The sequence below is a fragment of the Macrobrachium nipponense genome, chromosome 39, assembly GCF_015104395.2.
Source record: "Macrobrachium nipponense isolate FS-2020 chromosome 39, ASM1510439v2, whole genome shotgun sequence".
Lineage (NCBI taxonomy): Eukaryota > Metazoa > Arthropoda > Malacostraca > Decapoda > Palaemonidae > Macrobrachium > Macrobrachium nipponense.
In genome coordinates, this window is record NC_061099.1 from 53206945 (window position 1) to 53220987 (window position 14043).

A 14043-nucleotide genomic window follows, 5' to 3' on the forward strand; every position below is an offset into this window, starting at 1 on the left:
TATTCCCTTAATTGTTTACTTTACTCAATATTTAGTTTAACTCTACTTCAAAATGTTTATTTAATTCATGTCCATTATCCCTTTTTTGCAACCAAATTAACCCCCAAAAATTACAAATGTTTCGGATGTATACTTACGAGCAGACGACGTGAGGAAAATGGCTCATCGTTGCCAATCTAGTGGAGCGTCACATACGCCGATGCATTTACAAACTGTTTCGATGAATTCTAGTTGTCATAGTAATGCAGTAATGATAAAATTGCTCTAATATGTATATATACTACAAATAGATACGCTAATTTCACTTATTTCCCCGGTTTTTGTGTAAGTCTTATACTAGTTTGGAGGGTAAACACATACCAATTGACAACACTGATAAACAATTGAAGAGCGCAAAACGCCGCAAAGAATGCCGTAGTCCCCTTGAATAAGTACGAATAAGTGCTGGTAAGAGGTGGGTTTGCGATTGTTGTGATGAAAGTGCCCCAGCGTCTATGGGTACAATGGGGTGTGCAGATTTAGCACATGAAATGGGAAGTTTGTTGACACAAGCGACTCCGTAAACATCAAGATAGCGTCAATTGAAGGAAACAAAGGTTTTACCTCAGAAGATCCCATAAGCCGAGCTTTGATATTAAAAGAAGCTAAGATTGACCCTGCTGACCTGGAGATTAGGTTTCCTGCCCAACAGACTTACGGTGACCACACCCTTACCACAAGGGTGAATCCCATTGACCATCAGCTCAGGATATCAGAGCGACAAGAGGGGATTGGCAACTCTCAAGAAAACCAGAACAGCCATCGCATAAATGACAGCACAACGAGAAGAAGTTCCAGAAGACTGCTGGGCCTTGACCCAGGCTAACATCCCAACATCTCTTGAGAAATGGGCCACAGAAGGGCCTGAAAGTACTCGAGTGTGGAGTAAAACTAAATGTAAATACTTAGAAGTAAACAAGTTACAAATTGAATGTGTGGGTTTCTTTTTTCAATCTTCAGAAGAAAACTGAAAGAAGTTTTTGTTTGGTTAATCTTCGAAACATTTTTAGTGTAAGTAAAAATTTCTAAAGCGTTTTGGTGAGATTTCCACTGCCGTAGCCACCCTTTTCAGTACCCTCTGTTTAAATCTTAAAATTTGGCCTTAATTTCTAACTTTGGAGAAAAATACTTACTTCGAAAGGAGAGTAGAGGTCTTTAGCTCCGTTTTTCACCAACAAGAAGTCTCGACTGATGCCCATCTCCGGTGTCAGAACGCATTATAATGTACTTTTTCGGAGGGTGGCTAGCGTTGATTGTAGGTGGCCTGCTTGGCCTGCTGTGATATTTTACCCTACTGTGTAAATATTTCGCTCGTGCTTTTTTTTTTTTTTTTTTTTTTTTTTTTTTTTTTTTTTTTTTTTTTTTTTTTTTTTTTTTTTTTTTTTTTTTTTTTCCGCCCTGATCAGCAGTAGTCTTTAGTCCGTATTGGGTAATAGTGTAATAGGCCTATTTACTCAATTTCTTATTTGTTGCCTATAAAAACTGTATTAACGTATTTGGTGTCTGATGAATTTTGTATGTAAAATTTCAATACATAACCTACTTATGAGGTACTTTGCTTGAGAATGGAGTGCACCTGTGGTGGGGAGATGTTTGTATGTAAAATGTATTTCTTGGTATGATTAGTATATACTTTGTAAAATATGAATACATTGCTTACTCATGTTGTATTCATTCCTAGTTATAAATTACTTGCAGTTGGGAAGCATGGTGTGTTTGGGTGGAGGGTTTGATGTTCATGTTGTTTTGGGACTTTGTCTACATTACCCATTAATTTTTCTGATTTGTTACTCTTCCGCGGCGAGGTAGACTATGGCAGTTGACATTTTTCAATACAGTTTCACCTCCTGAACAAGAATTTAAAGTAATATTTTTTCGGCCGGCTCTTATTAACCCGTAATTTACCTTTGAACTCTATACTACGGTAAGGGGGACTGATGGGAATGCGGGGTTTTGGGTGGTGGAGAATGCATGTAAACAAAGTAACCAAGTTTGTGTGGTGAATAGGTCACATGATGCGTAACTCATCAGGGAACCATATGCCCCATGAAGCAGCAGAGGTAAAGGGGGAGCAAGGGTGTTGGTGGGCGGTGTAGGCAAAAGGCCAGTCACACCATTACAGGGTGAGAGAAGGTGAGGAGTCAAAAAGGGTTTGGGTAGAGTATTCTGGCCTTGTGCAAATATTAGCTGACTGGTACATTGCAACTTCTTGTCATCCATCAAGACCTTGAACTGTAATGAAAATCAACTTTGTTTTTGTGTCTTGACCAAGCAATTACATAGCTGTAGGTTCCCTACTGCGGCAGACCAAAATTCAAATTTCAGTGACTGGTATCCACCTGCTTCTGGACACCAGGTATGACAATACTGCACTTACGTTCATATTCTGCTGGCTCCTGGTTGACATTGGTGGTTTTCAGTAGACATTTCATCAGCTGTTGGATGGTTGATCAACTTATGATTGTGTGACATTAGATTTGGTGTGGCTTTGTTTTCATGTAGTGTAGCACTTTTAATTCATGCAGTCTTGTCAGATTCTAGTTCTAGTTATCTGGAACTAGGCTTTGCACTGAAGGCTAGTTGAAAAGAGATCTATGACTTGCATCCTAGATGTACCAAATGTCTGGGTCAGGAGTGTAACAGACCTAACGTGTCCTGAGTGCTGGGGATGGATGAGGGTAAATGGAAGGTTTATTTCTTATTGCGAGAAAGTAGTCAAGGATAGAAAGAGAGGCAGCTCTTAGAGCTAGTTTAGCTTCTTAGCCATCTGTGTTAGCAGAGGCTCCTACTCTTTCTGCTTCTCTGAGAACTTTTTCTTCCTAGTAGTCCTCTGACTCCTATGCCTTCTACCTCTATGCAAGCTTCCTGTGTTGCTTGTACTTACACCATTGCCAGCCCTGAATTAAGGTTCATGAGGAAATTAGAGCTTGCTGTGTGATTATATATAGGGTAAGTTTTAAAGTTTGGTCAGTAATGTTTTGATTTTGCATTCTGCATTGGTGAAGTGTGGGTGTTGTTCAATGTATGGGAAACATGTTTAGTGTTATAGGGAGTTTTGGGAATGTATTGGAGTTGTGTTGTGTTGTGATGTCATAGGAAGTGACATCATAGACCACAAGATGGTGGCGGCATGGTGGGCAAAATGTAAAAAACTGGAAGATGGCTGGCAAGGTTTATTTTTATGTGGTCAAAGCTATGAAAGCTTTCTTTTTGGTAGAAACTTGTGGGGTGTGTTAGTCTGGTTGTATTGTTGTTTCAAGTCTTAAGCTGAATTTTACTGAGACTGACGAAGGTGATCATGTGGGTAGATAGAAAAGATTAGGCTAGAAAGTACTAAAGTGGTAGCAGAGCATGGTTGCATGAAGATGGGCAGAACCAACGGTGAACAATGGAAGATAAGATGGGGAAGGGATTGCCTGAAATTTAGCAGGATACGGGGCGAGTGTAAAAGATGGGGAGGACACGTTGAAGATAGGCTTGTGTTGTGTGGAGACTTTAAATATCTAGGGATATATATATGAATTAGCTCAAAAGGAAAAGCCCTAGATGTAACACAATAGAGATGAACTTAAGGATAAAGAGGGTTCAAAGATAATCTTATTCAAACTAGATGAAGTTTATCTGAAAGATACATTAATGAGAAATTACAATAAAATAAAAAACTTAAAATAGGAAGAAAATCTAGTGAAAAGACGTGAGATTTTCTAATCAAGCATGAAAAAGCAGAATTGAAGTGTAACAGATTGATGGGAAAAAGCATACTAGAAGAAGCTAAGTGTTTTAGTGTACCTATTAGAACGAGGAAATCTCACAGAAAAAAAAATTAGCAGCTTGTGGTCAAAGAAAGTTGGAATATACAGTAGAGACCCGGTTCACGACTGTATTAGAACTCGACATAATCGGGTTTCGCCACTAAATTTCCAATAAACTTTGTATCTGTTTTCAACCAAAAAACCAGTTTCCGACCCCCGACCATATGATGTTTGTAAACAAAAACTGTTTCCGCCAGCCGCCGCTAGTTGACATCATCCAGCGCTACCAGATGTAGCATAATTTCATGTTTTTTTTAGCATAATTTGACCCAAGAATTGGAGCTTAGCATAATTTCTTTCACACTTAGGGTTCTAGTACAATTTTAGAATGTATTTTCACTAAAATTTTAAATAAAATGCAGAAAATTCCTCGGTTTCATACACAGCTATAGTGAATGTATCTTCATAGTGAAATTGCCTCAAAAGCAGCACTAACAAATGAGTTAATTGCTAAGTTTTAACCCAACTACGGAATGTTAAATTTTCTGAATATAAATAAATACCCACCGTGACATGACAAACGATCAGTAAAGTGTTAATAATTTTTCTTCGTGAGTAAAGAATTATTTTTTTTCCTTTTTTAAGTTTTATTTTTTCAGTAGTTATCAAAATTTTAATTGTGTCTGAAGTGATTTTCACACAATTTTCAAGTATTTATTCATTGTGTATGTGATCTATTAAAGAAAAATGGTGTTTCAGTGACATCATGATGATCAAGTAATAAGTACGTATGTTTTTCTTCTTGGTTTGTTTGTTTGCCTTTTTTTTTAGTTTTAATTTTTCAGTAAATATCAAAATGTTATATTTGAAGTAATTTTCACACATTTTCAAGTATTTATTAATTGTGTATGTGACCTGTTAAAGAAAAATGGTTCTCAGTGGCATGATAATGATGCAGTAATAAGTAAAATTTGTATGTTTTTCTTCACTGTATGTGTGATCTTCACACATTTGTTAAATAGTATACTAGTGATTGCATATCAGATAGTATACTAGTATTGCGTATGTGATCTATTAAAGAAAAATGGTGTTTTATTCGAGTTTGCGAACATGGAAAGATCAACAAATTATTAGTTATAATATTGTCTGTTCGTCACTTTGTATCATTTCACCTAATATATAAATGTTTTAAATTTCCATTACATAGTCGTTTTAGCTCAAATGTATTAGAGAAATGAGATAATGATAGATTAATAGCATAATTCTGGCACAAAATTGCACCATATTTGGCATAAATTCTTGCTTGGACCGACTAGCATAATTTAGCAAAACGGTTGGTAACACTGGTGACGCCACTGCATTGTTTAACCCACGAACGGCGGCGCGGCGCTAAAATCGACGCTTTATGTGCTACTAAAATGTGATAGTCTATTTCAGCGATGCTTTAATTTCAAATCACGCGGGCAAGAACAGGTGGTGTTGGAGGCGGGGTTTTATGATGTCATAAGGGTAAGTAAACCATTCAGAACACAGATAAGAAACAGTATTGCCACAATGCCTCAATTTTTTAAATGAGATGATAATACGCTTGCGCAACTTTTGGTCAGTTTCCGCGGTTTTTTTCTTTGCATGACGGCGGCCGTGAAATTTACTTTGTGATTTATTGATATAATTACATAATAATGGCGAATGAAAGAAGTGATAGTGATTGGTCACTTAGTGACAATGATTTTGACATAAGTCAGGGTTCTGAAAGTGATAGCATAAGTGAGGAATATGATGTTGAAAGTGATAGTGATACTGATATCTGTGATTATGATCATGCATCTGTCTGGACACGAGCCTACCCGCCGGAAGACATTAGTTCCGGCACGAAATTAGTTTTTACAGAAAGACATACAGGACCAATTAGTGTGCCTCCAAGAAATTCCCAGCCCATTCAATACCTTTATTTGTTCCTGACTGACAATGTCATTGATAATATTGTAAAACAAACGAACAAATATGCAGCTGACGTACTTGCAACCAAAACTGAATGGATTGCTTCTCACAAGCGCACCGATTTCGTCGCTGGAACCCTGTGACTGAGGACAAAATAAAAAAATATTTTATGGATTGGAATTTGTTGATGGGACTTATTCGTGTAAAGGATGAAAGAGAGTATTGGTCTACCTGTCGGGAAACCCGTATACCTTTTTTTCCAGAGACAATGTCACGTGATGATTTTCTCCTTGTTAGTAGACTTTTTCCATGTTAGTGACAGTTCAAAAGTAAAACCTCGAGGTGATCCAAACTTTGATCCATGCATATAAAATACGCCCATTTTGGATTCTTGTAATGAATTATTCAAGAAACACTACAAGCCAAAGGAGACAGTGTCTATTGATGAAAGTATGATTGGCATGCGAAACAGATTTGCGTATATTCAGTATATGCCAAATAAACACCACAGTAGGTACGGAATAAAGAAATTTGAGCTATGTGAAGCAGATACTGGTTATGTTTTTCATATTGACTTGTACTCAGGCAGGGATTTCTATGCTTCCGGTTCAGAAAAGGGATTGTCTCATACAGTTGTTATGAGTATCATGGGAAAAGAGTCGGCTCTTGAATAAAGGTTATCATTTGGTGACGGACAATTTTTTACAAAGGTGCCATTAGCCCGAAGCATTGCTTGAGAACAAAACATCACTGACAGGCACTATTCGTATAAACTCGAAGGGATTGCCCACAGAGCTTGAAGAAAGAAAAAATGAAAAGTTGGAGAGCCTTTATATGTGAGAAAAGGTCAGCTTCTTACGTGTGGGTTCAAAGAAAAAGCTACTCGGAAGCCTGTGTATCTGCTGTCCTCCTATGCTCATGCCAGAAAACATAACTTTGCAAAAAAGACACGGGGAAGTGGTAAAGCCAAAAGTGATAAATGACTACAACATCGGTATGGGAGGAGTAGATCCTCAGTGACAAAAAGCTATACCAGTATGCTGCGCAAAGACCATCAAGACGGCACTGGAAAAAAATCTTCTCCAACTTGCTGGATATCGCTGTTTTGGATGCATATATAATGTATCAGCAAAATACTGATAAGCCAGTGAAAAGAAGCGAATTCCTTCGTTTGATTGTTGCATGCTTGTGCTGCAACGAAGAAAGATTTTATCCTCTCATTCCAGCATCTCCATCTACTAGCCGCTCACTCTCAGGTGCGACATCTGCTTCTGGTGGTAGCCGTCAGTCAAGCCTTTCACCTGGTAGTCGTACCGCATCAGTGCTTGGTCCAGAGCATAAATATGCAAGATTGGATGGCACAAAACTGAGACTATGTGCAGTTTGCCCAAAGCCTTTCGTTCAAAAGCACTGGTGCCCAGGATGCAATGTTGGCATTCACGAGGGATGCTGGCACCAGCTGCAGCATTACTTCCGTGCCAAGGGGCGTCCAAAACGGAAGTCTGAAGATGAGTAGAGGATGAAAAACATGTACATAGTGTATATATGTAAATAAGGTTAGTCAAAAGTTCTATATACTTTCATTAGGGCACTTAGTAATAGAATGTTGATAGTGCTGTAACAACTAATTGCAAGAGGACGATTCTCTTTTGAAACTCGGTGTGAGATGGTTTCGTTAAATGTCTAATACCTGTTGAGCTACTAGTTATATATGCCTGAATTTTTTTCTCCAACTTCTAAGATAAATTTAGCTCTTGTTCATTTATGAAATGATGAAAAAGCATGACCTGTATAAGTGTTTGGTCGACAGAAAGTTGAAAATGAAAAAGGATGATAAAAAAAAAATTTCCTTTACATTTCACAATATGTATATATATGTTCTCTTTGATATTTTTTATTGCCGTATAATCGCCATTTTTTCTGCGATTCCTAATGGTATATTAAAACATTACTATTCTTATGAAAAAATAATTCTGGTAAGGAAATTTCCGAAGAGAAAAAAAAAAAAATTGGTTAAATAGGCGTCGCATTTTAGCAGCATACGTGCCGCCGCTCGTGGGTTAAAGTCCGCAGCTATTGTTTACAAACATTCAAACATGTATCGTGTCTCGTACACCTTGCGAGCATTTAGTTTGCTTTTTCGGTGGTATCAACTCTAAACGCAGTTACCTTTTGATTCATCATGGGTCCCAACATTACTACTGGCTATCTATGTTCAAACCTTTTGCTATTGTTAATCTCTGAAATAATGGAAAAGTCTTTACAAGGCATCTCGCGTTTTCCTTCTTCAAAATGTTTCCTCGTTTCCCACTCCAAATACAAACCTTTAAAGTAATTTCGTCTATCCCTCTCCTCTGCATGAAAGTGATGAGCGAAAAAAAGATTTAATCAAGCACCCTTGCTTGATTTTTTTTTCAAGCATAGACCTATTCTAAAACCATGCTCACACTTGAGGAGCGCGTTTCAGTACCAAATGCAATACGTATTTAAGTGTTAGGTTTGGAGTGAAGGCAATGTTTCGTATGTAGGTTACATGTGCGGTTCGGGAGCGAATGCAATCTTTAAGCTTGCCGGTAAAGAAGAGGTTAGCCATAGCTTAAATCGAGAAGACACTATGCCATATTAAGTGCGTAGTAATTAAGAAATTAAGAAGAATCTTTTATGCTGTACTGTAATACGTCAGTTTACGTGTAAGATTTGGTAGTGAAACCAGTTACATACGGAACATTTTCGGTTCGGTAGCAACGCAATCTAAGCTTTTTAAGCTTGCCGGTAAAGAGGAGGCTAGCCTTGGCTTAACTCAGAAGCCGCTACTGTATACATTAATTATAGAAATTAAGTAGATTCTTTTATGTCTACTGTAAAAATACGTCATTGTTTACGTGTAAGATTTGGTAGTGAAACCACTGTTACATACGTAACGTGTAAATTTATTTATTCATTTATTTTTATCTTTATTCTCTCTCTCTCTCTCTCTCTCTCTCTCTCTCTCGTCTCTCGTCTCTCTCTCTCTCTCTCTCTCTCTCTCTCTCTCTCTCTCTCTCTCTCTCTCTCTCTCTCTCAAGCGAGGAGGTTAGCCTAAGCTTAAATCAGAGAAGCCGCTATGGTATAGAATAATTATAGAAATTAAGACGATTCTTTTATGTGTACTGTATAAAGACTTCAATGTTTACGTAGATCTGGTAGTGGACACAGTTTACATTTTTTTATTGTACGCTGTGCGTGGTAATGAACGCAATCTGTATGCTTGGTTTATAAGCGTCCTCGTAAAAAAGAGGTTAGCTTGATATTAAACTCAAGAGATGCTGGTACGTAATGATATAGTAATTGTAGAAATTAAGAAGATTCTTTTACTTATATGTACGTATATATGTACCATGCAGTACCATAATAATTGTCAAAGTCCAATAAGCTTGAAACCAGCCCTGATATTGGGTAATTTGCCGTAAAAGACGCACCTTTTTACAAGGACATTTATGAAACAAAATAGTTAGTATCATAACATTTACTGAAAGATAATTTTCAAGCGATTTTGTATACAGTATTGCAGTCGACTTCGTATAAGATTTACCATAAATTAGTATCGAATGTAAACGTTTCTAGGCTTATAGCGACGATATGGTTTGTTTACTACCATAGTCCCGCTATAAACCCCCAGGGCTGCGCTATGGTTTGTTTACATCCTTAAATGCCGACTTAATGTAGGCAAATTTTCGTAAGTTTTGATCAATATAAATTGGATTTAATTTTAATAGTTTATTAATTTACTGTAATAATTAGACTTGCTTTTCAATGTTTTTATTATGTTAGCAACACTTTTTATGCCTACCCACTACACTGTTTCACTTACTATTTACCTAGGTAGCCTATGGCGCTTGGTCAACAATCGGTTGGACGCAGGCCAGTTTTCTTTTATACTGTATACTATTATAAATTTAAAATTATAAATATACATTTAACATATTTATTTAACCTTTAACTTATTTAGTTGTAATTTACATGTAATGTATTGTATAATAAAAAGGCAAGGTTAGGGTAATAACTGATGGTCAAGAACGGATTAATCCATTTTCAGTTATTTCTTATGGGAAAACTTGATTCAGTTCTCGAAATAATCGAATTTCGATGCTCCTTCTGGAACGAATTAGCGTCGAGAACCGAGGCTCTACTGTATAATTGTCTCATATATTAATGAAAAGAATATTTGAGGGATTAGGGAATAAAGAGGAAAGGGAATGTTGGGATTCAGAAGGCAATGCAAATTCCAGGAGAGAGCAGAAAAAGGAAAGATATCAAGGAAACTGGAGCTGAGGTAGGAGTGGAAGAAATCCTATAAATAAAGAAGGAAAAGTAACATTGTGCAATATGCAAATCTGAATGACATTGTCCTTGGAAATTTCAGTATTGGAAGAAAACAGAAATTAGACAACAACAAAAAATTAAAAAAAAAAGATAGAAATTGGATGAGAAGAAGAAAGTTTATACATAGAAGTTAGTAAAATAGAGGAAGAATCTTGGAAAGAGGTTGATGCAATTTTAGACAGGTTGTAAACTGACAGTTTGTGGGGAATTGTGACTAGGATGCATTGTTGTGGGTTTGAATTACGAAGAGCTGAGGATAACGAAGGATGCTGAGAGTAATGAAGTGTTTGATTTTGGCGAATCATCATAAAAGTCAAAAGGAGTTATGGAAATACCAGTGAAATTGAAAACAGAGTTTCATACAATGAACTTACCTGTCAGATATATACTTAGCTAAGACTCCGTCGTCCCCAACAGAAATTCAAATTTCGCGCCCACTCGCTACCGAGGTAGGTCAGGTGATCTACCTGCCTGCCCTGGGCGGCAGGACTAGGAACCATTCCCGTTTTCTATCATATTTTCTCTGTTGCCGGTGGTATCAACATTGTTGTTACTACCTCCTGACTGGAATTCGGCTTTTCAAGACTTTTTTGATCTATTTATATTGGATTTCTTGGTGACATACTGGATCGTTGTTTGGCATTCGCTACTGTGGACTGGATTTGGACTTGCTTTTGATTTTTCTGATAGAATGTCTGATTCAAGTGTTAGTGTGAGTGTGTGTGTGAATGTAGGCTGCAAGGTGAGGATACCGAAGGCTTCGGTTGATCCTCACTAATGTCGTAAATGTAGGGGGTTTGACTGTTCTTTGGCTAACACCCCGTATTGAGTGTGAAAAGTTGAATGCTAATGAATGGAAGACTCTAACTTCTTACTTGAAGAAGTTAGAGAGGGATAGAATTAGACGGGTTACACAAAAGAGTGTGAGTACAAGGCCTATTGAGCCTTTTTCTGAGTCTAACTCTCCTATTATTAATGAATTTGATTCTCCCTATGTATCTGAACCCTCACAGGCTTTGCATTCGGATTCGGCTTCGGAAATCGCCAATCTGAAGGCTACTCTTCGTAAAATGAAGACAAAGATGGCGGCCATGCAAGGTAAGGGAAGTGATAGTGAATTACTTGGTGAAGTGAGTGTTCCCAGTGTTGTGGAGGGGGCGTCTGACGTCCTGCGATGCTCCCAGGCCTAGACCTCTTCCAAACTCACATACCCAGAGGAGAAGGAAAGTCGAAAGTCGTACGGAGGTTGTGGGGAATCCCCAACGGTCAGGCGTCCCTTCAGCAGGTTTCGTTTTCGCTACAGTCTGCTCAGGACCGCTTTAATAGAAGCGTCCTACGAGATTGTTTCTCGTCGTCCGGTTTCTCCTTCACCTAAACGAGGGTGGAAGGACTCTGATCTTTCTAGGCCACTGAAAAGGCACTGGAAAGAGCGCGCGTTTGACTCGAGCCCGGAACGCTTCTCGGAGGAAGCTCCTTCTTCTATCAGAAGGCTAAGCTGGTTTCGACGCCTCCTCGAACAGTATTTGAGGATCGCACTCCTTCGAGTTCTCCTTCTTCTATTGAAGAGGACGCTGGTGTGGCTTCCAAGAGGATATTGCTTGCAGTACAAGAGCAGATAGCCTCTTTGGTTGGAGTTCTTTGGAGGGATCCCCCTCGCAAGAAGGACGCTAGACTTCCTATTAAGAAGTCTTGTCTTCTTTCATTCACCGGCCAGTACGTGAAGCGTCCTCCAGACATGGGACGTCTTCCAGGCGCGAAGAGTCTTGCAAGCGTCAGGAGCTATCCGAGCGAGTTGCTCTGGATAAGGATACGCTCAGGCGCGAGGATTCAGCCAAGCGCGAGGAGTCAGCTTTGCGTGAGGCGCCAGACAAGAGCGAGGTGTCAGCCAGGCGCGAGATGCCAGCCAGGCAACAAGCGCCAGCCAAGCGAGAAGCGCCAGCCAAGCGCGAGGCGCCAGCCAAGCGCGAGGCGCCAGCCAAGCGCGAGGCGCCAGCCAAGCGCGAGGCGCCAGCCAAGCGCGAGGAGCTTTCCAGGCGTGAGAAGTCAAGCAGACGCGAGACTTCTTTTAGACTTGAGAGAGATTCTGTTCACTCTATGAGTCCCTCTCCTAGTAGGAGTTTGTCACCAGTAGAGAGAGAACGGGATGAAGATCCTCTCGTTTTTCAGGCCGATTCTCCGCACGGTGTAGAAGGAGATTCGGAAGAAGAGGGTAACGGTAGAGAAGGAGTCTCTAACTATAGAGTTCTGACAGACCTTCTTTTGCAGGAGTACGGAGATTCTTTGACTCCTGCGGCTCCTCCTTCGCCTCGATCACTGTTTTCGACCATTCCGCGGGAACTGTCAGCCAGATACAGGGACCCTGTACTGAGGGATACTCTTTGTCTGATGGTGAATCAAATGTGGGACAAAAGAGCTATAGAATTAGTTCTAGAGCAAAACTCTCCGGGGTATTACAATCGGCTTTTCCTGGTTGCGAAAGCCTCGGGGGGCTGGAGACCAGTACTAGATGTCAGCGCTCTGAACAAGTTCGTTCTAAAGGAGAAGTTCTCTATGGAGACTTCGGCCTCAGTCCTTGCGGCTTTGCGTCAAGGAGATTGGATGGTGTCGCTGGATCTCCAGGACGCCTATTTTCATGTCCCGATTCACCCTTCGTCGAAGAAGTACCTCCGTTTCATGACGGGGGGAAGGATCTTTCAGTTCAGGGCCTTGTGTTTCGGCCTGTCCACAGCTCCTCAGGTCTTCACAAACCTGATGAAGAATGTGGCGAGGTTTCTTCACCTCAAAGGCGTCAACATCTCTCTATATCTGGACGATTGGCTCATCAGGGCCAGAAACAGAGAGACAGTGTTTGGAGGACCTTTCTTTGACCCTAGACCTGATAAAGGCGTTGGGACTACTCGTGAACCTCGAGAAGTCACAGCTGATTCCCAGACAGAACTTGGTCTATCTGGGGATTCAGATGGATTCTCGGGGTTTTCGAGTATTTCCTTCGCAAGAGAGAATCGTGAGAGGCTTGGAAAAAGTCTCTTCCTTAACTTACGGAAAGAATGAACTTCGGCGAGGGAATGGTTAAGCCTTCTAGGCACCCTTTCCTCGCTCGAACAGTTCTTTCCTCTAGGAAGACTGCATCTTCGTCCTCTTCAGTTTTTCCTAGAGAGATCATGGAACTGGAAGACGGGACTTCTCTCCGACAGTTTTATCCTTCCAACGGAGATGAAACCACACCTGCAATGGTGGTTGTCCCTCTAAAAGAGAACAAGGGAATTTCTCTGGAAGTTCCGAACCCAAGCCGAGTGTTGTATTCAGACGCATCGGAGAAGGGTTGGGGAGCAACACTAGGACCGAGAGAAGTGTCAGGCACCTGGAAGGCAGCACAGGTGTCCTGGCACATAAATTGCAAAGAACTTCTAGCAGTTCACTTGGCGCTAAAGTTCTTCGAACCCTTTGTGACAAACAGTGTGGTCCAAGTGAATGTGGACAACACTACCGCCCTGTCCTACATTCGGAAGCAAGGAGGAACGCACTCCGTGTGTCTTATACGAGATAGCAAGAGATCTGCTAATTTGGACCTCACAGAGGAACATCTCCCTCCTGACAAGATTTGTTCAGGGTACGAGAAACGTCAGGGCGGACAGACTGAGCAGGAGAAGCCAGGTCCTTCACACAGAATGGACCCTTTATTCAGAGGTGTGTCAGAGTCTTTGGGATCTTTGGGGCACTCCCACGTAGATCTGTTCGCCACATTCCTTTCCAAAAGGCTGGAAGTCTTTTGTTCAGTGGTGGAAGACCCAAGAGCTCTGGTGGTCGACGCCTTCCTGCTAGACTGGTCTCATGTGGACGTGTACGCTTTCCCCCCTTTCAAATCCTGGGACAAGTGTTGAGAAAGTTTGTAGCGTCCAACGGGACAAGGATGACCCTGATAGCCCCGTTTTGGCCAGCACAAGATTGG

The 14043-nt window shown here is 40.3% G+C and overlaps 1 protein-coding gene across 1 annotated transcript in view; it reads right to left on the reverse strand.

Annotated features, from left to right (window-relative positions):
• The window catches only part of LOC135210353 (proton-coupled amino acid transporter-like protein pathetic), a 128070-nt gene that overhangs the window by 56318 nt on the left and 57709 nt on the right, over positions 1-14043 (reverse strand). The window lies entirely within an intron of this gene.